This window comes from Schistocerca gregaria, chromosome X (genome assembly GCF_023897955.1).
Source record: "Schistocerca gregaria isolate iqSchGreg1 chromosome X, iqSchGreg1.2, whole genome shotgun sequence".
Lineage (NCBI taxonomy): Eukaryota > Metazoa > Arthropoda > Insecta > Orthoptera > Acrididae > Schistocerca > Schistocerca gregaria.
This window is the reverse complement of record NC_064931.1, coordinates 269058744-269086115: the sequence shown is the minus strand read 5'-3', so window position 1 is coordinate 269086115 and position 27372 is coordinate 269058744. Positions and strand designations below refer to the sequence as shown.

Genomic DNA, 27372 nt, shown 5'->3' with positions numbered 1-27372 from the left:
AAGAATTAACCTACATTAACTGTACACAGTCACTGTCTCACTATGTAAGGTTTAGACAAAATAGCAACCTCACTATATGTGAACAAAGCTTTGTAAGGAAAAAATTGTTAACAAAAATGATAGTAATTCAGAAATATGCATTGTGTATCTCACAAACTAATAGCCCTTAAATGAAAAACTTAAACAAATGATTGTAAAAAACTATTGTATATGAAAGAATAATGTTAACAAAAATTAGCCAATAAACTGTAAGTTATTTCTTTATAACACTGTTATTTAGAAACCCTTTCACTGCAGAGTACAAGTGAACTATATGTGGAAAAATCTTGTCATTGTTTGTGACTATCAAGCACCTGTCCCCATGAAGCTGAGACACACAGTTGAGCTAGTTATAACTGACTAAGTGATTCTCCTGGATGACTGATCAATTCCTGGTGGCTGACCAGGGACAGGGAGTTTTCTTTTGGGCTGAAAAACAGCTAGGGTCATACGTGCCCATGTCAGAACTATAAAGCACGAAGTCAAAGAGAGGAGTTAAAAACGACTGCACGATAATCCCAAACAACAGAAGGGAAGACAGCTAAAAGCAAGGACGTGGAGAAAGGTCTATAAAATATACCGCAGAGAAACAGAGGTCCTGAACTGAAGATTAAATGTCCTTCGCAATATTGGTACGACGGATAAAAAGTAAAAAATGCGGTCGGTAGCCCGCTAGTCATTCGTTAAAACCGCCGATAACTAAGACGGCAACACAAATGAGAAAGTAAGTGGCTAAAGAAAGGGCATTCCGTCAGGAAATGGTTGAGGGCAATGAGCAAGAATGCGATGGCTAAAAGACAGTGCCCGATATGCAACCTAGTTCATTATTTTCTCGTGGCGAGATGGCTGAGGAGGAGGTCGTCCAAGTCACTGGGAGAATCTTAATAACACGGTGCTCGTTTCCATGAATGGAGTGCCAGTGGTGAAGCCAAACTGACACCACCTGCTGACAGACAGCAACACAGAGATCATCAGAGGGAATGTGAGAACTAGCCAGCTGAAATACAAGCACTGCAGCCTTGGCAGCAGAGTCAGCAACTTTGTTTCCTGTCAGATCGATATGGCCAGGAATCCACATAAACATCACAGTGGCTCCAAGAGTGAGCAAGCGACAGCTTTCCTGGACTCGTTGCAATAAGGGATGGACGGTGTACAGCACACTGTGGCTCTGAAGGGCATTGAGGGAATCGGAGCAGATGACTCAATTGAAAAGCCTGTGTTGTTGATAAGGGGCCAAGAACTCTGGTGTAAATACTGAGCAGCATTCTAGCAGCCCATACCGGAAAACGTTGGTGCCAATGACGAAGGCGTACCTGACACCAAGGACTGTCTAAGAGCCATCAGTGTGCAAAAAGATACTATCGCGAAGTTCCGTGCGAAGGTCGAGAAACTGAAGGCGATAGAGCGATGCTGGAGTAGTGTGCTTAGGAAGCGAATGCAGGCCAAGGTGAACATGTGCCACCACATGAAGCCAAGGTGATGAAGTGCGAAAGTGACAGGTAGCGTGAAGGTAAGCTGCTGGAGCAAGAGACGAAACTGAACTCCAGGAGGTAACAGAAGAGGGACGCGCCCCATACTGGCAATCAAAGGAGTCATCAATGGAGACGGCATAAGGATGGTTGACCACGCATGGCAGACAAAAGACATGCATATCTGCTGAAGAGAAAGTCACGGCAGTAGGACAGAGGTAGTTAAGCAGCTTCTGCATACAGACTCAACTGGGCTAGTGTTAAAGGCTCCAGCGGCTAAATGGATGCCACAGACGTGCAGATGCATCAACGAAACACCCTTAGTCTAATTTCGAACAGACAAGATACCAGTACAGATGGAGGAGGGTGGTTCGATCTGCTCCACAGGAAGTACCACTGACGTCACATAGGACACTGAGGGAACACACACAGTGGACTATCAGGTAAGACATGTGGGAGGATCACGAAAGTCTCCTATCGAGCATGAGCCCCAGGAATTTCATTGTTTCAACAAATAGAAGAGCAACAGGCCCAAGACGTAAAGATTCAGGAAGACACCCACTGCAGCACCAGAAATTCTTAGAAGTGGTTTTATCAGTGGAAAACCGAAAGCTATTGGCGATGCTTCAAGAGTAAAGACGATTAAGACGTCGCTGAAGAAGCCTCTCAAGAGACCAGTCCATGCAGAAATGCAATAGATTGCAAAATCACCAGCGAAAAGGGAGCCGGAGATGCCCTGCAGGAGATATGCCATTTTAGTGTTAATGGCGATAGCTAAGAGGACGACGCTCAGGACGGAACCCTGAAGCACACCGTTTTCCTGGATGAAGGTGCCTGCAAGGCAGGACCCACACGTACCTTTAAAACCAGGTCTTTTCAAAATTCCGGAAGGAAATGGGGCGTGTGGCCACAGAAGCCCCACATGTAGAGAGTATGTAGGATATCAGTCCTCCAGCAGGTGTTGTAGACTTTCTCCAAATCGAAAAACATGGCCACAGTCTGGGATTTCCGCAGGAAACCATTCATGACATGGGTGGACAAAGTGAATCTAGAATGGCGCACTAAACCCACATTGTGGAGATGTTAGCAAACTGCGAGACTCAAGCCATTATACTAACCGGGCAAGAATTATACACTGCATGACCTTGCGAACATCTGGTGAGAGAAATGGGGCGGTAGCTAGAGAGCAGGTGTTTGTCCTTACTGTGCTTAGATATGGGTGTGACAGTGGCTTCACGGCAGTGTGTGGGAAATGTGCCCTCTGCCCAGATGCAGTTGTACGTATGAAATAAGAAGTTCTTGCCCACAAGAGAAAGGTGCTGCAACATCTGAATGTGGACGGCGTTTGGCCCTGGGGCGGAGGGTGGTGATGAACAGAGTATGATCTAGCTCCATGGCAGTAAAGTTTGCATTATAGCACTCAATATTCTGACAATAAAATGGTATCGCCCGAGCTTCCTCTGCTCGTTTCCGATGGAGGAAGGCAGGGTGATAGTGAGAGGAGCTCTAAATCTCCGCAAAATGGCGGTCCAAGGTTTGTGAGACAGTAATAGGGTCCACTATGACGTCATCTGCTACAGTCAGGCCGGAAATTGGGGGATGGACCTTGGTCCTGGAGGGCCATTGGAGGTTGGCCCACAGGACAGAAGAGGGAGTGAAACTGTTAAAAGAACTAGTAAATGAAATCCAATCAGCTTTTTTGCCATTCCAAAGAATGCGACGACCACTACTACTTATAATGAATTCAGTTTGCCCTCGTAAGATGTCTGTCAAAAATGCAGAGAGCACGTCTCCGAGAGCGAATTTTGTCGCTGTCCCCCTCAGTCCACCAAGGAACCAGGACACGACGCAGTGAAGAGGAAGTGAGAGGAATTGATCGTTCTATTGCGGTAAGGATAACATTTGTAACATATTATACCTGGTCATCACAACTGGAGATTTCTACCTTGATCAGACCATCGAGCAGCCTAGTGTAAACAACACTATGGGAAGAATTGAGTGTTCTGTGGGTCTGGACGTGAATTGGATAGCCTTGGAGGAGCGGAACAGCAAGCGGTTCCTGTGCTTGAGAACCAGAAGTAGTGGCCAAAAGCGAAATGCCATTTCGTAAAGGAGAGGAGGATTTCACAGGGCCGGAAATTGCATCAGCACCTTTCTGAATAAAAAACGAATTTGTCATTGTAAAGGATTGACCGTCTTCAGTAAGTGAAACCACGAGGAACTGTGGTGCAGCTGGGAGGGTTTTTGAATCAGGCGCCCGATTCCGTTTACGTATCGTGGATGTTGACTATGAAGATGATTGGCTCACTGCAAGAAAATCCTCCACAATTGCCAGTGTCCCTGATAGTGCGCTCTTTCTTACTGGTGGGTCCTCAGGGTGAGGGGGGGCTCATCGATTTTAGGTGATCGTTTACACTTCACTTCACACCTCAGTTCACACCTCCCAACACCTGACACATGGACCAATCGGCAATTTTTGAAGGTAGTAGCTCAGGCCCTGGGCCGGGCCTGTATTAGGGTAAGAGCAAACCCTACCTGTAGACCTGGGGCTGAGAATTTCACGTTACCCGCCACCTATTACGCGTCGGACGCGTGGGCCGACCTTTAGGAGGGCACAGGAAGGAAGATGAAATAGAGGGACCTCGAACGCCGAAGCAGAAGGATAGAAGAAGGCGAAGGAATAAAGAAAAAAGAAACGAAAAACAGTGGTGAGACTCTTCTGATGTCAGCTACTGAAAATGTGGAACACATCCCTAGAAACACCCCAGACATATTCCCCAAGGAAGGGGAATAGCAAGAGGACAGACAAGCAGGAAGAAGGGAAAATATGGAGCAAAGGCTGGGGTCCTGTGGTAACCAAGCTCTAACCCCCCACAGGGGGGCGGGGCGGGCGTGGAGAGGAGGATGGGGGGAGGAGTGGGGGAAGCAAGGTGCCGAAGTGTGTAATCCGACCTCAGATGTTTAACACACCAGATGCGATAGGATCGTTATCTCAGCTTGAATGCCCATTGGATAGCTAGTGGCGTCAGGCTCTGGTGTGGCTGCCGGCGATCTCTTGACAATCAACATTCTAAATAAAGTTGTCTTGACAGGGGAATTCCCTGCTGCACAGCTGGGAGGCATGTGAAATCATTCTTATCTGATGGTATGGGAGTATGACAGGCAAAACTCTTCTCTCAACTGACATTTCAGCTTTTACAGGACTAAATCTTTTGTCTAAACATCTTTCAAGATGACATCAAGATTAAATTCACATTTTATATCGTTTCCGCGACAAATTATTCACAGCTGTTAATGTCGAAAAGAAATTATCTGCAGAAAACTTCATGAACGAATTATCGATCTGATGGAACCTGTTTTTAGAGTTCAGTGCCTAAACGAATACTGGAACTTACGCAAAGAAATATTTTTATGAAGTACTGTCTACAGACAGACACGAAATTCTATAACGAGGATGAAAAGTTGCGACGTAGTTACAGGTATTTTTTATTTTTCGCAGTAACTCCATGAAGAACATTTGGAGGACCTATAACGTGCGGAAGAGCTACACATCAAACTTTCTGCTTTAGATATCTTTATTCTGTTTCCTAATTTATCTTGCGCTAGGACCAGTATAAACTATACGGCGTTTATAATAAACAAATTATTTGGATTATATAGTGTAATAACTTGTCTAAGTTTTAAGGATGTTCTAATAAACGATGCGAAACAGGTTTGAAGACCTCGACAAAAGGAGTCTCAATTTTCCAGGGATACCCAAAAATTTATGTCAACTTCCTAAGTTTTGGGAAAGAACTGTAATACAACATTTAGAAATAGAACTTACCTATAATCATGTTTCTTTAAAAAAAATGAAGGGCGATGAGAACTTAGTTCAGATTCAGAGCACGCCAAGAACGCTACACAATGGCATCTAATATTGTTTTCATTTTCAAATCATATTTTTAGGCACTGGCAGTGGTTGGTGCATGGACAGACTGAAGTAAAGGTACATCATTCTTTCAGAAACCTGTATCAGCTATTGGTAGTTCATGCTTCCTGCAAACTGCAGAGTTCATAGTGCAAAGGAATGCCACAAGTTTTACCAGCTGCGCGCATTACTAAACAGTCCCTCTGAAATGGAAGTTTAATACAAGATACAAATTACTTTTGCATGCATGGTGGACAAACTGTTCTTTGTGCGGCTGACCTTATATTGCGTGCTGACTTTCACAGATAGACGTCTCTAATGAATATATTTTTCTGGAATTCAGTAATTTATAGCATTTTTTCTTCAAATACAAAACACGCCGAATTGTTATTCGGAACTTTAAAGCATCAGTTATTCTAAAACGTTTGAAGATTTTGTGATTTGACATTAAGCTAGCCTCCTCCTTCGAATAAATAATGTTTCCTAATGGCAGACATTGCAACGCCTTCAGCCTATCATTTTGATCAGAGATATGAATTTGCTGAAGTTTTTTTGGCACCACATGGATACATAATAATACCTAATAATAATATAAGTTTTACGGAGTCTTTTTCGAAAGTATCTGTATGTAGTGAACCTTGTACAGGTGTGAAACGTCGACGATGAACCGGTCCAACAAGGGAACAGATGATTCTGAAATTTGGTGCTTTAGGTTGACTGGTATATCAAATAACCATTGAAGTGCTGAATATAACTGGGGACAAAAATTTATGGCACAACTTGACTGCAAGAAGGGATGGGTCGAAAGTATACATCGTGAGGCATCTAGGAATAGTCATTTTACTAGTGGGAACAAGCTGCGTCGGAGGATGTGCGCAGATGATACTTGCGTTGTGTGCTACATCGATACACAGATCCGCTGCTGCGGCCAAGACTTAATGCTGCATTTCCAGTAGCGAGCCGCTCCATTTTATGACCGTTAATGGTACGATGGATGGGACAGCTGCAGCTAATACTGCTGCTGCTGCTGCTGCTACGACAGTTCACACTGTACTTCCTATGACGTATTGTATGTAGCCAAGTCTCTGATGCTCATGGCGGATTCACCAATGTAACCACGTTTATTTGAAATGAAAAGAAACTTTTTATAGGTTATTCCAAACATGGTTTACTTTGTCATCCATATTTCGCCATGCCACCATCTGTTTCACCATACTTGTGGACGAATGGTTAGGTAGGGACTTAATTCTACAGCTACTACTAAGACATATCTTATCTTCTCTCTCTCTCTCTCTCTCTCTCTCTCTCTCTCTCTCTCTCTCTCTCAACAATACCCGTTTCTTTTATTTGTACATTTGTATCTTACTACGTGCCATACAGCCAATCACAAATCTGTTTTTAAATACTTGGTGATTACCTGGTATTTTGCAAGATAACGCTCTTCTTGGCGGTCGCTACACAACATCGTTTCATTCTTTTAGTCTTTGGGCCCTTCACCATACATAAATTATGCTTTATGTAGGTACATACGTGTGTAGGTAAGTGAATAATTACTTAAACATAATGAGATGGAAATCCAATATCCTGCTTTCAGTTCCTTATGGAAGATTCTAAGAGTACCCTCTGCCATACACCTTAAGTTAGCTTGCAGAGCCTAGTTTTAGATGGAGATTCAATTACATCCCTAGTAAGTCAGCAAAACCATGCTCAGTACGGTAACATCGTGTTTGTGGAGTAGCTTGAAAATTCCAGATAAAAATCAGTGTCATATCACCTTCAAATGAAGCAGTAACGTATTGTCACAGATTTCTAGTTTTAAGAAGAATACAAGGAGTGCACGTTTCATCATCGTAGCAGCGTATGCATAGCACGAAAAAACTATTAGCTCTTAACTGGAGACAAGTACTGTGTCGTCAACGTATTAGAATCAAATAGGATGCATGTCAAAGAACTTGGGAACAGTACCGTATCGTCAAAATATAAAAACAGTAAAAACCATATACAAAACTTACTGACACTTTGTCATACTGTAAGAACACGAGTAATCTAAAGGTTTTACAGAGAAACACTCTCAGGTCAAGACATATGTTAAAGGTATATAAAGCAGTAAAAACATGATAAAAGTGAAGTATATTTTATTGCACATTTGAGGTGTAAACAACCAACAAAATTTCAGTATTAACTTTAGTATAATAAAATACCATATGATGGCTCGAACACAAATTATCAAATGCAGATAGAGAACGAACCCTCTAGTATGTTTCTTCCAAGTCTCTACGAACAAAGGACCTTTGATAGTCCCATGTCCATGCGAACACAGTTTCGACTGCCTGAATTAAGACATCTTGAGACTGCTGTCCATTTCAACAGGCTGAATACTAAAACTAAAACACAAAACACAAATAATGTAAATTAACATTTATCTCCACAAATCAAGGAGTACTATAAAATGCGAATAATGTGTAATCGTGGTCCGTGGTAGAAAGGCAAGCTCCAAACATAGGAGAGAATCAGATAAAAATGATATTGTTTCACAGTTACATGGAAATTTCCTAGAAGAACCTATTGTTTAACTCCGTTTCGTATTTTATCCGAAAATTATTGAAGTGATTGTAATTTAAAATTTGTTTCAATATGTCAATAACGCGTCACTGGCAAACTTTTTGAAGCACAAGCAAAACTTCATCTAAATTGGTACGACGTGTTTCTTCCTGTAAAGCTGAGAAATAACTAAGTTGCTCGCACTAGGTAGAACGTGATGTCCGAATCTTGCTGTAAGTGATCCTACAATCTGTGAAATGTAAGAATAAGGATCTTCATGTGTACCACAGACGTCTTCATAAATCCACAACTCTGAATTGGTTACTTTGTCTGACTGTCGTGAAAACTAATACGCAGTCCCGTATTGATATTCTATCAAATATTGTTATAATAGGTAAATAGAGTTTCTTACCTTTTCTTTGGTATATAAACAACTAATTCGGTTGCCCCCTCATTGTAATTATATGTCTGGGGAAAGGTGTTATGTACAAGAAACGGTTGATAGTTTTTCCATTAGGACCACAAAACGTTTGAAATAATCAGCTATCGTGTTTTTACATTTTCAGTTTTAGTAGGAGTTAAGAGCAGCTTCACTGCAGCGTTATTCATTAGCACATAATGCCATTAATATCGCTGCACTAGAGGAAATAAATAGAAACCTTAAATAGAAACCTACACTTTTAGGAACTGGACGTTCTAATACATTCCCGCTTATCGTTGCTCTTCCAAACATCGTATCTGCAGCTCTGTCTGCTGTCGAATTGAGCACAGGAGGGAGGAAAGTCTCACGCTCAATAGTTAGGCCACTGTGAAACATTGGTTCAGGGATTCGAGTAACCGAAATCTCGTCTCAACATCTACTTTATCTCGTCAGCCAACCTTGGACTATATGGAAACTGACGATTTACGTTTTTCATCTGTTAATAGTACATTTACTGAAGAACTGTAGACGAGAACGAAAAAATTAATCGTTCTGTGATAATGAAATGATTGGGCGATTAATGCAGTTAGGCGTGGAGGATTGGGAACGATGGAGCCTACGTGAAAGACGATTCATACTTCATGAGTATTACCACCTTACTCTTTAACGCAAGTTAAAATTCCTAATAAACATAGGAAAATATAAATGCAGTACTCATTACAAAAGTGAAGAACTAAAATTTTCCTAGGTTATTCAGGCTATTCTACGTATATAACTAAAATAAAAATATTTAAAGTTTTCTTCTGTGATGTTTGTTATCCTCTCAGCTCTTCTCAATGTATTCTCCTTTACAGTGAGGATTTAAAATATTCCCGACTGCATCTGAAACAAAATTTTGTGATTAGTCTAAAAGTATCGAGCAAGTTATTATTCAGCACAAACGGGGAACATAATGTTACACATAAAGAAAACATGCAATTATCCTTGAGAAATTTTCTCTTACGAATCTTCCTCACAATAACTAGGTTAAGGAAAAAAGCAATTACACAGATTTATAAGCATCAGAAAAGAAAAGTGCTTGCTTTCGAACTACTAGTTGATATTAAAATTGGGCATTAATAGAAACAGTAACACGCTCAGGCCATGTTGTTCAAAAGTCACTCATTGCGTGCTCTTGACATTATGGAACAGTTTAGCTTCCAAAATAGGTTATACAGGGTGTTACAAAAAGGTACGGCCAAACTTTCAGGAAACATTCCTCAGACACAAAGAAAGAAAATACGTTATGTGGACATGTGTGCGGAAACGCTTACTTTCCATGTTAGAGCTCATTTTGTTACTTCTCTTCAAATCACATTAATCATGGAATGGAAACACACAGCAACAGAACGTACCAGCGTGACTTCAAACACTTTGTTACAGGATATGTTCAAAATGCCCTCCGTTAGCGAGGATACATGCATCCACGGTCCGTCGCATGGAAACCCTGATGCGATGATGCAGCCCTGGAGAAGGGCGTATTGTATCACAGCCGTCCACAATACGAGCACGAAAGTCTCTACATTTGGTACTGGGATTGCGTAGACAAGAGCTTTCAAATGCCCCCATAAATGAAAGTCAAGAGGGTTGAGGTCAGGAGAGCGTGGAGGCCATGGAATTGGTCCGCCTCTACCAATCCATCGGTCACCGAAACTGTTGTAGAGAAGCGTACGAACACTTCGACTGAAATGTGCAGGAGCTCCATCGTGCATGAACCACATGTTGTGTCGTACTTGTAAAGGCACAAGTTCTGGCAGCACAGGTAGAGTATCCCGTATGAAATCATGGCGGTGAATCGAGGAAGTACAGTATATACTGACGAAACTAAAATGAGCTCTAACATGGAAATTAATCGTTTCCGGACACATGTCCACATAACATCTTTTCTTTATTTGTGTGTGAGGAATGTTTCCTGAAAGTTTGGTCGTACCTTTTTGTAACACCCTGTATAATCAGGGGTAGGGGTTGAAAGTTTCGAGGTAACGTGCATATCTAAAGACTTCGAATTCTTGCATTCATGTCGTTGGTGAAAGTTACTGTGAACATTGGACAATGGCAACGGCAACGGCAACAAACCCCGTTTACGTTACGACGTACCTGAAGCTCCCGAAGAATCATTTGTAGAGGTGGTTTGTTAAGAAACATGTAGAATGGAGAAGAAACATATGGAGAGAGAAACATTAGTAGTGTAAAAGAATAATAACTTGCAGATATGAAGCAAAGCACTGAGCAAACCGCAGTATTGAATCCGTAGCTGGACGAGTGAAATTTCTGATAACAACCACTACATTTTTTTGTATCATTACATAGTAATGGACGCGTACTGTTTGGTTGCGAGATGTGCCTAGAAGTGACGTTCTCATGGCCTGCGGTAGGCACGAGTTGTCAGCTGTCTAAGAAGCAGTGCGGCTAGGGACTGATTTACTGCAGTTCGACGGAAAGATGGCTTTTTCGGTACAGCGTAAGGGTGACTTGCACACGTCTGAAGTACGGCGTTAAAGAATAAACCGAATGTGTCGTTGGAAGCCGGCCTGAGTGGCCGTGCGGTTCTAGGCGCTACAGTCTGGAACCGAGCGACCGCTACGGTCGCAGGTTCGAATCCTGCCTCGGGCATGGATGTGTGTGATGTCTTTAGGTTAGTTAGTCGCTCTAACTAATTTTTTTTTGTGGTTTTAGGGCGCACAACTACAATGGTCATTAGCGCCCTGACTAATTTAGGAATGTACCGCGAGGCACAAGGTTAAAACAGCAACTAAAAGGGACAACACTATAAAAGACGTATTAACAGGCATAGGATTAAAAAACTACAGCATAATCAAACGTCCTTAGACAGGTGTGTCAAGTTGATAAAACGAAGAACGCGAGCAGCACCTCCTGGGTCATCCACTAAAATGGCATCCAGAGTCCATGGCAGGCCAAGATCAAGACGCAGCGTAGTAAAATCCGGACAGGACGTTAAAATGTGGCGGACCGTCAGCAATTGCCCACATGGACAGAACGGCGCCGGCGCTACCGTCAGCAGATGGCGATGGCTGAACTGGCAGTGTCCAATTCGTAGCCGGGCCAAAACGACCTCCTCCCGCCGAGAAGGACGTGAGGAGGACGTCCAAGCTACGGGAAGAGGTTTCAAGGCCCGAAGCTGCTTGTCCCTAAGTGCAGCCCAATCGGCATGCCACAGCGATAAAATGCGCCGACAAATGACCGTGCTACTATCTGATGAAGGGACACAACAAGAAGCCGTCCGAGGCTGGAGCACCGCAGCCTTGGCCGCGGCATCTGCAGCTTCGTTCCCAGGGATACCGACATGGCCAGGAACCCACATAAAGCTAACTGGAGACCCGTCGTCCACCAGCTACTGACGAGAGCGTTGGATCCGGTGCACGAAAGGGTGAACCGGATACGGATCACTGAGGCTCTGGATGGTGCTCAGAGAATCGGAGCAGATGACATAAGCAGAATGTCGGTGGCGGCAGACGTAAAGAACAGCCTGGTAGAGGGCAAAGAGCTCAGCTGTGAAGACCGAACAGTGGCCAAGTAGCCGGTATTTGAAACTTCGTGCCCCGACAATAAAAACACCCGACCCCGTCATTGGTCTTAGAGCCATCTGTATAAATGAAGGTCATACTAATGAACTTCGAACGAAGTTCGACAAAACGGGAGTGGTATACTGAACCGGGGGTAACCTCCTTTGGGAGCGAGCGGAGGTCAAGGTGAACGCGAACCTGAGCCTGGAGCCAAGGTGACGTGTGGCTCTCGCCCACTCTACAGGTTGCAGGGAGTGAAAAATCAAGGTGTTGAAGGACGCGACGAAAGCGAACTCCAGGAGGTAGCAGGGTTGAGACATACAACCCGTATTGACGGTCGAGAGAGTCGTCAAAATAGGAACGATACGATGGGTGGTCGGGCATTGACAGAAGCCGACAGGCGTAACGACAAAGCAGTATATCGCGCCGGTAGGTGAGTGGCAATTCACCGGCTTCAGCATGAAGACTCTCGACGGGACTAGTATAAAACGCTCCGATCGCAAGCCGTAAACCCCGATGTTGTATGGAGTTGAGGCGGCGTAAGATGGACGGCCGTGCAGAGGAGTATACAAAGCACCCATAATCCAGCTTGGAGCGGACGATCGACCGATATAGGCGAAATAGGACGGTTCGATCCGCTCCCCACGACGTGCCACTGAGAACACGGAGGACATTTAGAGAACGGGTACAACGGGCAGCCAAATAGGACACATGTGGAGACCTAAAAATTTTGTTGTCTCCACGTATGGGACAGCAACGGGGCCGAGTCGTAAGGATGCTGGGAGAAACTCTTTGTAGCGCCAGAAGTTAATACAGACCGTTTTCTCGGCAGAAAAACGGAAGCCATTGGCGACAGTCCAGGAGTAAAGACGGTCAAGAGAACGCTGAAGACAGCGCTCCAGGAAACATGTACGCTGCGCGCTGCAATAGATGGTAAAATCGTCCACGAAAAGGGAGCCTGATACATCATCTGGGAGGCAATCCATTATTGGATTGATCGCTATGGCGAAGAGAGCGGCGCTCCAAACGGAGCCCTGTGGCACCCCATTTTCCTGGCGAAAGGTGTCTGACAGGACAGAACCCACACGTACCCTGAACTGTCGATCCATTAAAAAGGAACGAATAAAAAGAGGGAGGCGACCACGAAAGCCCCATGTATGCATGGTGTGGAGAATGCCCGCCCTCCAACGGGTGTCGTAAGCCTTCTCCAAATAAAAGAACACAGCCGCGGTCGGGCGCTTCCGCAAGAAGTTATTCATAATGAAGGTCGACAAGGTAACCAGATGGTCAACAGCAGAGCGGCGCCTACGAAATCCACATTGTACATTGGTAAGTAGGCGTCGAGATTCGAGTAGCCAAACCAAACGAGAGTTAACCATTCGCTCCATCACCTTACAGACACAGCTGGTAAGAGAAATGGGTCGATAACTGGAAGGCAAGTGCTTGTCCTTCCCCGGCTTAGGAATCGGTACAACAATAGACTCGCGCCAGCATGCGGGAACATGTCCCTCAATTCAGATGCGATTGTAATTACGAAGAAGGAAACCTTTACCCGCAGGAGAAAGGTTCTTCAGCATCTTAATATGTATAGAATCAGGCCCCAGAGCGGAGGACCGTGACCGGGCAAGTGCATTTTCGAGTTCCTGCATGGTGAATGGGGTATTATAGTTTTCACAATTCGAGGAGTGGAAATTAGGTGGCCGAGCCTCCTCTGCCTGTTTTCGGGGGAGGAAGGCTGGGGGGTAATAAGTGGAGCTCGAAACCTCTGCGAAAAAGCGGCCGAAGGCATTGGAGACATCTTCAGGGGCCACAAGGACGTCATTCGCGACCGTCAAGCCAGAAACTGGTGAGTGGACCTTAGTGCCAGATAGCCGGCGCAGGCTACCCCCAGACAACAGAAGAAGGAGTAAAACTGTTGAAGGTGCTTGTGAAAGCAGCCCAGCTGGCTTTCTTGCTTTCTTTAAAAATACGACTACACTGCGCACGTAATCGTTTATAATTGATACAATTCGCCACTGTAGGGTGGCGTTTAAATGTGCGTAAAGCACGTCGACGAGCACGTAAGGCGTCTCTACATGCTGCGGTCCACCAGGAGACCGGTACGCGGCGTGGAGAAGAAGTAGTGTGAGAGATGGAATATTCAGCAGCATTGAGAATGACTTCCGTGAGGTGTGCAGCCTCACTATCGCAGCTTGTGAAGGTTTGATCCTGAAAGGTCGCCCTGGAAGTGAAGAGCCCCCAGTCTGCTTTGGAGATGTTCCAACTAGTTGAGCACGGAGAGGGGGTATGATGCAGGAGATGGATAACACACGGGAAGTGGTCGCTCGAATATGTATCAGAAAGCGCATACCACTCAAACCGGCGTGCAAGTTGGGTAGTACATACAGAGAGGTCTAAATGGGAATAGGTGTGAGAGGTGTCTGAAAGGAAAGTAGGGGCGCCAGTATTGAGGAAGACAAGATTGAGCTGGTTGAAAACGTCTGCTAACAGGGAGCCCCTCGGACAGGATGCTGGAGAGCCCCAAAGAGGATGGTGAGCATTGAAGTCTCCAGTTAACAAAAATGGTACAGGGAGCTGAGCAATAATTTGCAGCATGTCTTCCCTGGTAACGGCAGACGACGATGGAGTGTACTGTGTACAGATGGAAAATGGAAAATTGGGGAGAGCAATGCGGACGGCAACTGCCTGCAGGCCGGTGTGCAATGTGATGGGATCATAGTAGATATCATCCCAGACCAGCAACATAACCCCTCCATGAGCCGGAATACCTGCCACAGGGGATAAGTCAAAACGCTCAGAGGTGTAGTGTGCCAAGGCAATTTGATCGCATGGGCGTAGCTTCGTTTCCTGGAGGGCTAGGACGAGCGGACGGTGCGAGCGGAGCAGCAATTTCAAGTCCTCTCGGTTGGAACGAATGCTGCGAATATTCCAGTGAATAAGTGCCATCGTGAGAAGAAGAAGATGCAAGAAGGGGTCATCTCGAAGGCCGCTGAGGGCCCGGCTTCGAGCGAGCACTGCCGCCGCTAGCAGGAGGCGGTCAGTCATCGTCCATTTGTTCTATAGGGTCATCGGCCATCTTGTGAAGATGGCCGGGAGGGGGAAGAGCTCCCTCCGCTGGTGAACGACCAGATGTTCGGCTACCAGCGGTGCGGCCTGGGGCGGCAACCGCTGGGGGGTGTAGGAGGAGAAATGCGCCGTGGCGGGGAAGGAGAATTGTGCTTCCTATGAGCCTTCTTGGAAGGTCGTTTTGTGGAAGGATTGGTCGATGGCTGAGAGTTCGAGGTACGTAGAAGGTCTGAACGAGACGGTTCTTTCTTGAAGGCCCGTGCTTCTGACTTCTGGGTCTTCGTCCTGGCACAAGCTGATAAAGGTGCTTGTGTCGGAGGGGCGACGGGAGGAAGAGGAGACGTCGACCGGGCGATCTTAGCACTGGCCGAACGGACGACCGTAGTGCTGAAGATCAGATCGCATGTCTGCGTCGCCACCTCTCTGGTAGTCCGAGGAGAGGCGAGGACAGTACTGTAATTCCCCGCTGGGAGCAACGTGGACTTCCTACTAGCGAATAGCTTGCGAGCAGCCGAGGTGGAGACTCTCTCTTTGACCCAAATTTCTTGGATACAGCGTTCTTCCTTGTAGACGGGACAGTCGCGGGAGGACGCTGCATGGTCACCACAACAGTTCACACAACGAGGAGACGGAGGTGGACAGTCACCCTCATGGGCATCCCTGCCAAAAGTCACACATGTAGCCGCATTGGAACAAGAATGGCGAGTGTGATTAAAACGCTGACACTGGTAGCAGCGCGTAGGTGTCGGGACATAGGGGCGAACAGAAATAACCTCGTAGCCCGCCTTGATGCGCGACGGCAGCTGAACACTATCAAAGGTCAAGAAAAGTGTCCAGGTTGGTACAAGGTCATTGTTGACCTTTTTCATGACCCTATGGACATCCGTCACGCCCTGCTCAGCGATGAAAGACAATCTCCTCGTCAGTCAATCCGTCGAGTGATCTAGTATAGATCGCACCACGAGACGAATTCAAAGTGCGGTGAGCCTCCACACGGACAGGGAACGTGTACAGGAGTGTGGGCCGAAGCAGTTTTTGTGCCTGAAAGGCGCTCTCAGTTTCTAGTAACAATGTACCATTACACAACCTGGTACAAGACTTGACAGATCCGGCTATGGCATCTACGCCCTTCTGGATAACGAAAGGGTTGACAGAGGAAAAATCCTTTCCGTCCTCAGATCGAGAAACTGCGAGGAACTGTGGGGCAGGCGATAGTACTTTTGTCACTGGTGGCTGGTCAAGTTACCGTTTGTGGGCAGAAGTCTAGAGAGAAGAAGAAGAGAAATCCATTGCGGAGGAATCCCCCATGATTGCCAGCGTCTCCGATGGCGCGCTCCTTCCTTGTGGGGACCCTCTCAGAGGGCACTCTCGCCTTAGGTGATTGTTCACACCTCAGGTCACACCTCCCGAGAAACGGACGGAGGGACCAATCGGCATGGTCGGAAGGTGTCAGGTCAGGCAATCACCCCTCCCTGGGCCTGGCCTTTACCAGGGGGTACGTGCGTGCCTTACTTGTCTACCCAGGGCGGGGAATTACGCGTTACCCCGTCACCGGCTACGCGTGCGAACGCGTGGGTCGGCCTTCAGGCACGCACAGGAAGGAAGGGAGAAGAGGAAAAAGAAAGGAGAGAGGGAAAGAAAGGACAGACTGTCTCAAACGCCGAAGCAGAGACCAGAGAAGGAGAAGAAGGCAAGGAGAAGAGTAAGTAAGACAGTGAGATGGAGAAGAACAAAGAAAGGAACCAACCAAAGGAAGGAAGAAACCAAAAGTGAAAAACCAAAATGAACCCAAATATAGGTCGTGAAACCGTCCGTCTCCGGACGCAGGCGCTAACTACCCCCTTGAGGGGGAGGGACTCCTTTTAGTCGCCTCTTACGACAGGCGGGAATACCTCGGGCCTATTCTAATCCCCGGACCCACTGGGGGGAGGCGACTGATGACCTCAGAAGTTAAGTCGCATAGTGCATAAAGCCTTTTTTTTTGTCGTCGGTATCTGAAAATAAAACACGAGGTTGCACATATTTGCCGGATAACACATTACATACAATCAATCTGCATAAACTCACTGGTTCCCTTACTAGAGTAGGTAGGCACCATTAGACGGCAGTAATCTGACGCAGGCTAACATTTCTTTATAATGTCTTAGTGACCGAAATAACATGGCAGCCTTTAAAAGTCGTGCTTCAGAAGTTTTCTGAGCTATTCCAACTATGTTAGAGGTAAAGAAAATTGCAGGAATTTGAGAGAAATCATGAAGTGAGTCCCAATTTTCGTCACTCCTATTCCCTATGTAGTTGGTTTTTTGTTTGTTGGGGAAGGGAACCAAACAGCGAGGTCATCAGCCACATGATCTAAAGTTGGAAAAACGAAGGATGGAACTACTCGAACAGCATAGCCCAGTTAAGGGGAAGGAAAACGGAAAAAAAGATAAAAGGAACATTGAGGCAGAAGAAAGTGAAAAGAAGTGGAGGAGGGAGGGGAAACTCCGAGAGCAGGGGTGACCCAGAGACACTAAGAGCATTGGGGCACCAGCACTGCTGCCGCTGCCGCTGCCCCAAACCCCCTCCCCCCCCCCCCCAATCTCCGCATCATACCATGATCACGATGCAACAGGGACAACACACATGGAAAGACACCGGAAAAGGGAAACAATCCTGGATGAAAGGCGAGACAAACGACAGGGAAAAAGGTGAGGAAGAACCTGGCCAGTGTGTATGCAAGGCCAAGACCTCAATAACCAACCTCATGATAGCCTAGGGACTTCAGTTGCAGAGGGAGGACAAACCACTTTTGCAAAGAAAACATAGGACAGACAAATGTTAGGGTCGCCCACAAACACCTGGGACAAAGGTGAGAGGGCATAGTCAGTGTGAAGGGCCAAAAGGCAGGGGCAGTCCAACAAAATAGGTATATCGCCATGATCAAGGCCCTGGAACGACAAGGAAGGCAGAGTAAACAATCGTGAATGAGCATAGCATGGCCGATATGAAGACAGCAGGGGATGATAGATTCCTGCAGGGTGATGTGAAGGGAAGAAAGCCATATGGTGGGTGTCTTCTAGATTGCAAGAGGTTTATTGAAGAGGGGGATAGCTTCCACCCCCACCCCCACCACAGAGTCAGCCCATGACAGAGAGCAACAAGTAGCAGTGCTAAAATCCACGAGAAGGCCATCAACAGCCGAGACCAAGAGGGTGGTGGGAAAAAAAACCCAAATGATAACATTCCAAAGCTGAAAAAAGAATAGAATAGGAGGGTTGAGCGGAGGCAGTGTTAATACTGATGGCATAGGGAAGCAGGATCTGGAACCATGAAACCGGAAGGGGAGGAATCCTAGCGCCACCAAGAGGACTATTGACAGGGCTACTGCACAAGACACTGGTGGGCAAATGGATAGCATGAAGGTGGACTGGGTCTAAGGGGAACATTGCGGAATGGTCAGATGATCCATAAACTTGACAACCACAGTCAAAAGGCGACAGAACCATTGCCCAATAAAGGTGGAGCAGAGTCTAATGATTCGCACCACAAGGGGTGTCGGTTAGGAAGGAGGTTATGGGAACAGCCAACCTTCAGAAGGCAGATATGGGGTAACCAAGTAGGCTTGCTGTCAAAAAGAAGATCCAAGAAACGGACCGACGGGGGATCATGGTCAGGTGTTTGATGTCCAGGTATAGCTCTGCACCACAATGGGGAGAGAAACGCACCACCCTCGACTTAAGGGGAGATGCGAGAGTGTCCATACACAAAGTTGCCACATAACAGGCTGGAGCTGTCACTCCACAGAAGCTACTGAGGGAGAGGTAGCACAAATAAAGAAATCATCCACATATAGAGCTGGGGATGACCAACGATCCAGCAGGGGGTTAATACAGAGTCCTGTGGAATGCTATCCACCTGGGTCTGAGGAGAGCTGAGAATGGTGTGAACTAACTCTGAACGACCATTGAGGCAGGAATTGGTGAATAAAAATCAGGAGGGGGCCCCAAAGACCCACCTATGAAGCACTAGTGGGATGTGTCAAGCTGTGTCATACGCATTGCCAAGATCAAAGGAAACTGCAACAAGATAACAGCACTGAGGGAAAGTCTTCTGAACTGCAGTTTCCAACTGAAGCAGATGATCAATCAGACTGTCCATTCTGAAGGCTGCACTGGTTAGGAGATACATGATCCTGAGACTCAAGGACTGAGCTGACAAATCATCATACATTCAAATAACTTGCAGGGGGCATTGGTCAGACTGACTGGCAACTATCAATGAATGATGGATCCTTGATGGGCTTAAAGACGGAAAACACAAGTTCGTTGTAGGATTCCGCCTGACAGCGTGTGTGAAACGTAGATGGGTAGCTTCCAGCCATAGCCGACTGTTTATAGAGGAACATCAGTCGATAGGAAGCGAATGCTGATGCCATTGCAAAATGGATCAGAAGGTGTTCTGCAATAAGTGATGGATCTGTACAAAAGTCACATGGAAGGGCAAGGCCCAGAAAGGAAGACAGCCACTGACAAACTGGGAAGTTGTCGAGTGTAGCCCACACCCACGACGACGCGACCGAAGAATCTAGGGGGGAGGCAGAACATTCCCCACCTGCCTGCTCTGTTTGATTAAGAAACGGTCTTTGGCACAAAGATGTTTAATGGTAGTGAGACCAGTGGAGGACAGGTGCCACTTAAGATGTTGTGATGGTGATCATAGATGGGGATGGCAGTGGTAATGGGTGTGCTCCACCAGGGAAATGACCTACAGCAACTGGGATCCACAGAGCAGGCAACGGCAATGCCGGTGGTGTCAATTATCTTACTGGACAAACCACAATCGACTCCATGAATATAACCTGACAAAGAAGATTTAAAAACGACCTAAGAGGTATATAGAGGCCAGTCATAAAAATGGAAGACTCACTAGGGTGACATGACCATTGGGAGATGGGAGGGAGTGAGAGAATCAACAGCAAATGGTCACTATCTTAGAGGTCACCATGTTGCGAAGAGTGTAAGGATGGAAGAAGGGGAGGCAAATGAGTAAAGATCAGTGGCATAGAAAGTGCTGTAGTTGGCACTAAAACGATAAAATGAGAAGGGGTTCGATAATTAAGAAGGTACGGGTAGTGGTCTGCAAGAAATTGGACAGTGAGGAGGGCAGTTAGGACAGCAGGGCTTCTTAGGAGGGAGGCAGATTGCATACCATGACTATAGAGTCCAAGTGGTCCAGATGGCCACTACTTCCCATGTCGTACGAAGAAGGATCCATGTACTAACACTGCACATACAGATCAATGAACAAACGCCACGAGAAGCCCTCAGAGTTCAAACCCAGTTCTGACAGAATTCACGGAACCCACTAATGGTCAGTGAGTGAGCATCAGTAAAATGATATTTCTGGAAAATGACAAGCTGCTGAGAAGAAGTAAGTAAGTGATAGTATTATCCATTACAGTTCCATTGTATAAACACAGTGTGAGATACAAATGGGAGGCGAACGAACTGGAGCCAATCACGCTGCTAAGCTACCATCTGTTACCAATGAGGATGGGGTGATATTCGTAAATAAGAGGTCAGACTTAGGTTGTGAGGGGAGGAGGTGGTACCTGTGGGGGCACTGGGAGGGCCTTGTCCTGGGACTTACATTTCTTCTTCTTCTTCTCCTCCTCCTCCTCCTCCTCCTCCTCAGGTCGACGAGGGCAAAGTTTCAGCAAGATTCGGAACTGAGAGAATGGGCGGCCTTGGAGCACATGTACTGTGGGTCCTGCAAGCAAGTTGGGGCAGCAGGCCTCTGGCCTGACGAGGACGCTGGGGGAGAGGTCCCTGGAGGGAGCCCCAGCACTAGCAGGAGCTGAAGAAGGGAGACACTATTCCAGGCAAGGAGAGGGGGTTAACACATGGAAGATTAGTGTGGGAGGGAAGGGGGGAAGGAGGGGGAAGGAGAGGAGGGCAGGACTGGGGTAAGGAGGGGGAGGAGGGGGGAAAGGACGTAATAGAGGCAAAATTAGATGTCAACAACAAAGGATGAAGACTGTCATATTTTGGATAAGCCTCAGTGTAAGATAATCTATCAAGAGACAGACTCCAATAACTTTTCATTTCTTAACAGGCAAGCACAGAGAGTGACAGTCATGAAAAGTTACACACATGCGTGACAGAACATAGAGCCTCCCTCATTGAGTGGATGGCCTCATTCACCACAAAGAGGGTCCATCATACAGCGAGAAGCTATGACCGAAACATGATCGAAAAACCCTCATGGGTAGCAGGACGTACAAGTCCATGTCACACCAGTAACACAACCTTGAGCTTCTCCAGGGGGGTATCTCCCTCTCCCCCCCCCCCCCCCCCTCTCTCTCTCTCTCTCTCTCTCTCTCTCTCTCTCTCTCTCTCTCTCTCTCTCTCTCTCTCTCTCTCTCTCTCTCTCTCTCTCTCTCTCTCTCTCTCTCAATAGCCAAAATAAAGGTATTGGTATAGATGCAATTGTCCTCATGACCTTTTTGAATGTACCAAAAAAAAAACTCCCCATTATAAAAGTTCGGCCCAGAATTCCTCACCAGTTTGAACGATTAAGCCACTTTGAAACATGACTCCCTGGTCTATATTCAAAGACTGGTGAGGAGTAATGGACACCCACTTTAGAGTGGGGTGGCAGGAGAAGTTCTGATCACCAGTGAACCTTACCTCACCTTACTGATAGACTCCACTCCACCGAACTTGTCTTTGATACTTTCCACAAAAGATAATGATGCTGGTGAAAGTGTCCCCATCAGTCTTAGTGCAGACCAGGTAGCCCCATAGCCAGGTAAGGGAAGGCTGCATTGTCATAAGAAGCAGCATTAAATGATCAAATACCAACTGAAGAGATGGCCACAGAGGAACAGCCAGATTTTTAGAGCTTGCTACAAAAGAATGCTGAAGATTAGATGGGTAGATCACGTAACTAATGAAGTACTGAATAGTATTGGGGAGAAGAGAAGTTTGTGGCACAACTTGACCAGAAGAAGGGATCGGTTGGTAGGACATGTTCTGAGGCATCAAGGGATCACCAATTTAGTACTGGAGGGCAGCGTGGAGGGTAAAAATCGTAGAGGGAGACCAAGATATGAATACATTAAGCAGATTCAGAAGGATGTAGGTTGCAGTAGGTACTGGGAGATGATGAAGCTTGCCCAGTATAGAGTAGCGTGGAGAGCTGCATCAAACCAGTCTCAGGACTGAAGACAACAACAACAACAACAACAACAACAACAACGTTCATACGCGAAGCACCCAACAACAACAACGTTCATACGCGAAGCACCCGCCCTGATACCACCCACTCCAATTCCGTAGGCGCCACCCAGCCACAGCAAGGCCTGTGTGACACAGCAGCTGTTGCCACGAGTTCCGAGGCATCAAAGTGACAAGCAACCACTCCTGAGCACATGCAGGGAGGCAACACCTCAGGCATCAGAAGTGTGATCCTCGTGTTGTCAAAGGGTACCGCCATATGGGTACCTAACAGCCCTATCAAATGGACTGTCAATACATCCTAGTGACCCAGTGGGGCGAGGGAGGGGATGGGGGGGAGATACGGTGGTGAACGAAGAGTGAAGACGAAACCATGCTGTAGATGCTAGGGAGCGAGTTTTTCCCCAAATGGCTCACACCACAGAGAAAATTCGGAAATTCGGACGCTGAGGTGAAACGCCGAAGGGCGACCAAAAACACCAAAAATGAAAGGTGAAAAAGAAGGCAATAGGAACAAAACTGGAAGGAATACGGGAAACCAGGTGGATAGTGAGGTAGACCTAAGTAGGAACACAGAGAGGGAAAGGAGGAGGCAGAGGGGAAGTAGTGAAGACAATGGGGCAGGGCACAGGGAAGGAAATGGAGCTAGGGAATGAACACTAGGCCGCAACAGGTCGGGGCCCTGTATGCACCATGCAGAAATTCACGAAAGAGCCATGAGCTCATGGGGGATAATCCATACATATGGTGAATGACCTTCGACTTTCTATTCATCACGTAGTATTGGTTTTTTAATTATTATTATTAGAGAGAAAGGCACAGAAGTAATTGTTCATGGTATTTTTGGAAGAATACCCTTCAAATGTCTTCTCCCTCATTTTTGTGGGCACACACTATCTTCGGCTGTATGCCGCAAATAGTCTTACTAACACTTGTTGTAGCACATGAACAGGAGTCAGTAAACACTAGAACGATCTAAATTTTTGCCTTTGTATATTGATAAAAAACTGAAAGCACCGTAACACTGAGCTGTTCAAATAATAAAGTTCAGCTACATTTGCTCTTTGTGTATTTGTTAACCTTAGAAACGAAGGAACCATTCTCGCAACCTAATTTGCTAATTTCCATTCAATTTCACCTTATGGAATAATTTTCTGGGGTAGTTCATCGTTTAGAAATGTGTGTATGTATATTACTAATGAAATTAGACATAAATAATCCATTACAGTTTCACAGGAACAGAATACCTACACTGAAGAACCAAAGAAACTGGTACGCCTGCCTAACATCGTGGAGGGCCCCCAAGTGCTCGAAGAAGTGCCGCAACACAACGTGGCATGGACTCGACTAATGTCTGAAGTAGTGCTGGAGGGAAGTGACACCATGACCCCCGCAAGGCTGTACATGAATCTGTATGAGTAGGAGAGGCAGAGATCTCCTCTGAACTGCACGTTGAAGGCATCCCAGAAATGCTCAATAATGTTCACGTCTGGGGAGTTTGGTGGCCAGAAGAAGTGTTTAAATTCAGAAGAGTGTTCCTTGAGCCACCCAATAGCAATACTTGACGCGTGGGGTGTCGCATTGTCCTGCCGGAATTCCCCAAGTCTGTCGGAATGCACAAAGGTCATGAATGGATGCAGGTGATCAGACAGGATGCTTATGTTCGTGTCACCCGTCACAGTCTTATCTAAACATATCAGGGGTCTCACTCCAACTGCAGACGCTCCACATCATTAAAAAGCCTCCACCAGCTTGAACAGCCCCTTGCTGATATTCACGGTCCATGGATTCATGATGATTTCTCCATACCCGTACACGTCAATCCGCTCGATACAATTTGAATTTAGACTCGTCCGACCAGGCAACATGTTTCCAGTCAACAACAGTCAACAACAGTTCCGTGTCGGCGTTGACAGGTCCAGGCAAAGTGTAAAGCTTTGTGTCGTGCAGTCATCAAGCACGCACTAGTGTGCCTTGCGCTTCGAAAACCCATATCGATGATGTTTCATTGAATGCTTCGCACGCTGACACTTGTTGATTTCCCAGCATTGAAATCTCAATAATTTGCGGAAGGATTGCACTTCTGTCACGTTGAGCGATTGTCTGCGGTCATCGTTGGCCCCGTTTTTGCAGGATCTTTTTCCGACCGCAACAATGTCGGAGATTTGAGGTTTTACCGGATTCCTGATATTCACGGTACACTCTTGAAACGCGGGAAAATCCCCACTTCATCGGTACGTCGGAGATGCTGTGTCCCATCGCTCGTGCGCCGACTGCAACACCACGTTCAAACTCACTTAAAACTTGATAACCTGCCATTGTAACAGCAGTAACAGATCTAACAACTGCGCCAGAACCTTATTGTCATATACAGGCGTTGCCGACCGCAACGCCGTATTCTCCTGTTTACATGTCTCTGCACATGCATACGCATACCTGTACTAGTTTCTTTGGCCCTTCGGTGTACAACGTTAGAAGGAAAAATGACCTTTAGTATCTACTATTAAAGCTGTCAGTCACAAGGAGTTTAATGTGCATCAAAATATTTTTCATAATTTATCCAACAACGTAAAATATCTTATAGGTAGAAACGCAAGTTTTAAATCAGATGTATGTTTAGATCGTCATCTTTCACAGCATGTGTTATGATCTGTCGCTCGTTTTCCGTCTTAAGTTCATTGTAATTGCTGAGTATTTTTACACCCGATATGTTTCGGTTTTATTTACCTACAATTTACTTGTGGCGTTTGCGTCTTCTACATCTCCATCTACATATATACTCCGCTAGCCACCAAGCGGTGTGTGGCGGAGGGCACAATTCGCGCGAAAACTATATTTTCCCCCCCTCTGTTCCACTCGCGGATCGCGCGAGGGAAAAATGACTGTCTGAACGCCTCAGTACGATGTTTCATTTTCCTTATCTTTGAATGATGATCATTACGCGATTTGAAAAAATATATGATCTACATCCTCGGTGAAGATCGGATTTCGAAATTTAGTGAGCAACCCCTTCTGTTTAGCGCGTCGTCTATCTACAAGTGTGTCCCACTTCAAACTTTCTATGAGATTTGTGAAGCTCTCGCGATGGCTAAATGTACCAGTCACGAATCTTGGCGCTCTTCTTTGGACCTTATTATGTATTATTATGTATTATTCTGTACTCTTACATTAATGAGGATTTTCGCCTTGTTATACGCAGTCGGTTACACTTACTAATATTGAGTGATAACTGCCAGTCATTACACCACGCATTTATTTTTTGCAAATCCTAATTGATTTGTTCACAACTTTCGTGTGATACTTCTTTCCTGTAGACAACAGCATCATCGGCAAACAGTCTAAGGCCGGAGTGGCCGTGCGGTCCTAGGCGCTACAGTCTGGAACCACGCGACCGCTACGGTCGCAGGTTCGAATCCTGCCTCGGGCATGGATGTGTGTGATGTCCTTAGGTTAGTTAGGTTTAATTAGTTCTACGTTCTAGGCGACTGATGACTTCAGAAGTTAAGTCGCATAGGGCTCAGAGCCGTTTGAAGATAGTTGACGTAAATCGTAAAAAGCAGAGGACCTTTTACGAAGCCCTTGGGAAGTTACTCTTCTTTCTATTGAAGTTACCCCGTTCAGGACGACATATTGCTCCGTGTCTGTTAGAAAACTTTCTATCCAACCGCATAGGTTATTGGATAGACCGTAAGCGCGCACTTTTTGTAGCAAACGACAGTGCGGAACTGAGTCTAACGCCTTTCGAAAGTCGAGAAATATGGCATCAATCTGAGAGCCGGTATCTAGAGCCTTTTGTGTATCATGCACAAAGAGGGCTAGCTGTGTCTCGCATGACCGCTGTTTCCTAAAACCGTGCTGTTTTCTGCAGATGAGCTTCTCAGAGTCTAGTAAGGTTATTATGTCTGAAGACAAAATATGTTCCATGATTCTACAACAAATCGATGTCAGTGAAATTGGCCGGTAATTATGTGCATCCGATTTTCTACCCTTTTTATAGGTTGCTATGACCTGGGCCTTCTTCCAGTCCCGTGGAACTTTCCGCCGTTCCAATGATCTCTGATACATGACGGATAAGAATGGTGCTTACGGGGATACCGTCTGGGCCAGATGCCTTTCTGGCGTCTAAGGATATTAACTGTTTTACAATCCTAACCACTATGTCAGCCATCCTTTCGTTTGTTCGATAATTGAAAGGGGGAATGGTGCTGCAGTCCTCTAACGTAAACGAGTTTTTGAAAGCTAGGTTTAGAATTTCAGCCTTCAATTTATCATCAGCAGTTACAATACCCGTACTGTCAGCAAGAGAAGGTATTGAATTATTTGTAGCATTCATAGATTTTACATACGACCAAAATTTTTTGGGGTTATTTTTAGAATCTGCAGATCAAATATTGCTTTCAAATTCGTTAAAAGAGTCTCTCATTGTCCTTCTGACAGCGACTTTCATTTCGCATAATTTCTGTTTGTGAGCGGGGCAGTGACTACGTTTAAAACGACTGTGCAAAATTCTCTGCTTTCTCAGCAACTTCCTAATATGTTTCTTGCACCGTGGTGGATCCTTTCCCTCCCCTATACTTTTGCTAGGCACATACTTCTCTAGCACATGGTGGACAATACCTTTAAATTCCGACCAAAGATGCTCAATATCTTTGTGTCCTGCGGTGAATGCTTGGAGCTCACTATGAAGATATTCATTGATGACACTTGTTTGCTTTTCCAAACAAGAAAACTCTACGCTGGTTTTTTTTCTTCATCTTCCACTGACATAGAAGCCACAACGACATTATGGTCGCTAATACCTACTTCTAGATTAACTTCCTCAAAAAGATAAGGTCTGTTTGTCGCCAAGATATCTAATATGTTCCCATCTCGAGTTGGTTTTCTAACCAATTGCTCAAGGTTGTATGTTGAGAGCGCTCCTAGAATAACTTCACACAAATCTTTGCTTCTGCCTCCTGTGATAAACGTGTAGTTTTCCCAGTCAATGGATGCTAGATTGAAGTATCCACCTATAACTAATGGATAACTTGGATATTTACTTCCTATGTACTCAAGACTTTCCCTGAAACGTTCTGCGACGTTTGTAGCAGATGCTGGTGGTCTATAAAAACATCCTAACACAATGGTCAATCCTTGTCTCATT

At 45.8% G+C, this 27372-nt stretch overlaps 1 protein-coding gene across 2 annotated transcripts in view; it reads right to left on the bottom strand.

The window, feature by feature from the left end:
* Positions 1–7536: 7536 nt before the first annotated feature.
* Positions 7537–27372, bottom strand: part of LOC126299315 (uncharacterized) — an 81281-nt gene continuing 61445 nt past the window's right edge. For both annotated transcript variants that reach the window (XM_049991132.1, XM_049991133.1), the window contains exon 4: positions 7537–9262. The gene's annotated coding sequence lies outside the window, so the exon portion shown is untranslated. The remainder of the gene's footprint in view (positions 9263–27372) is intronic.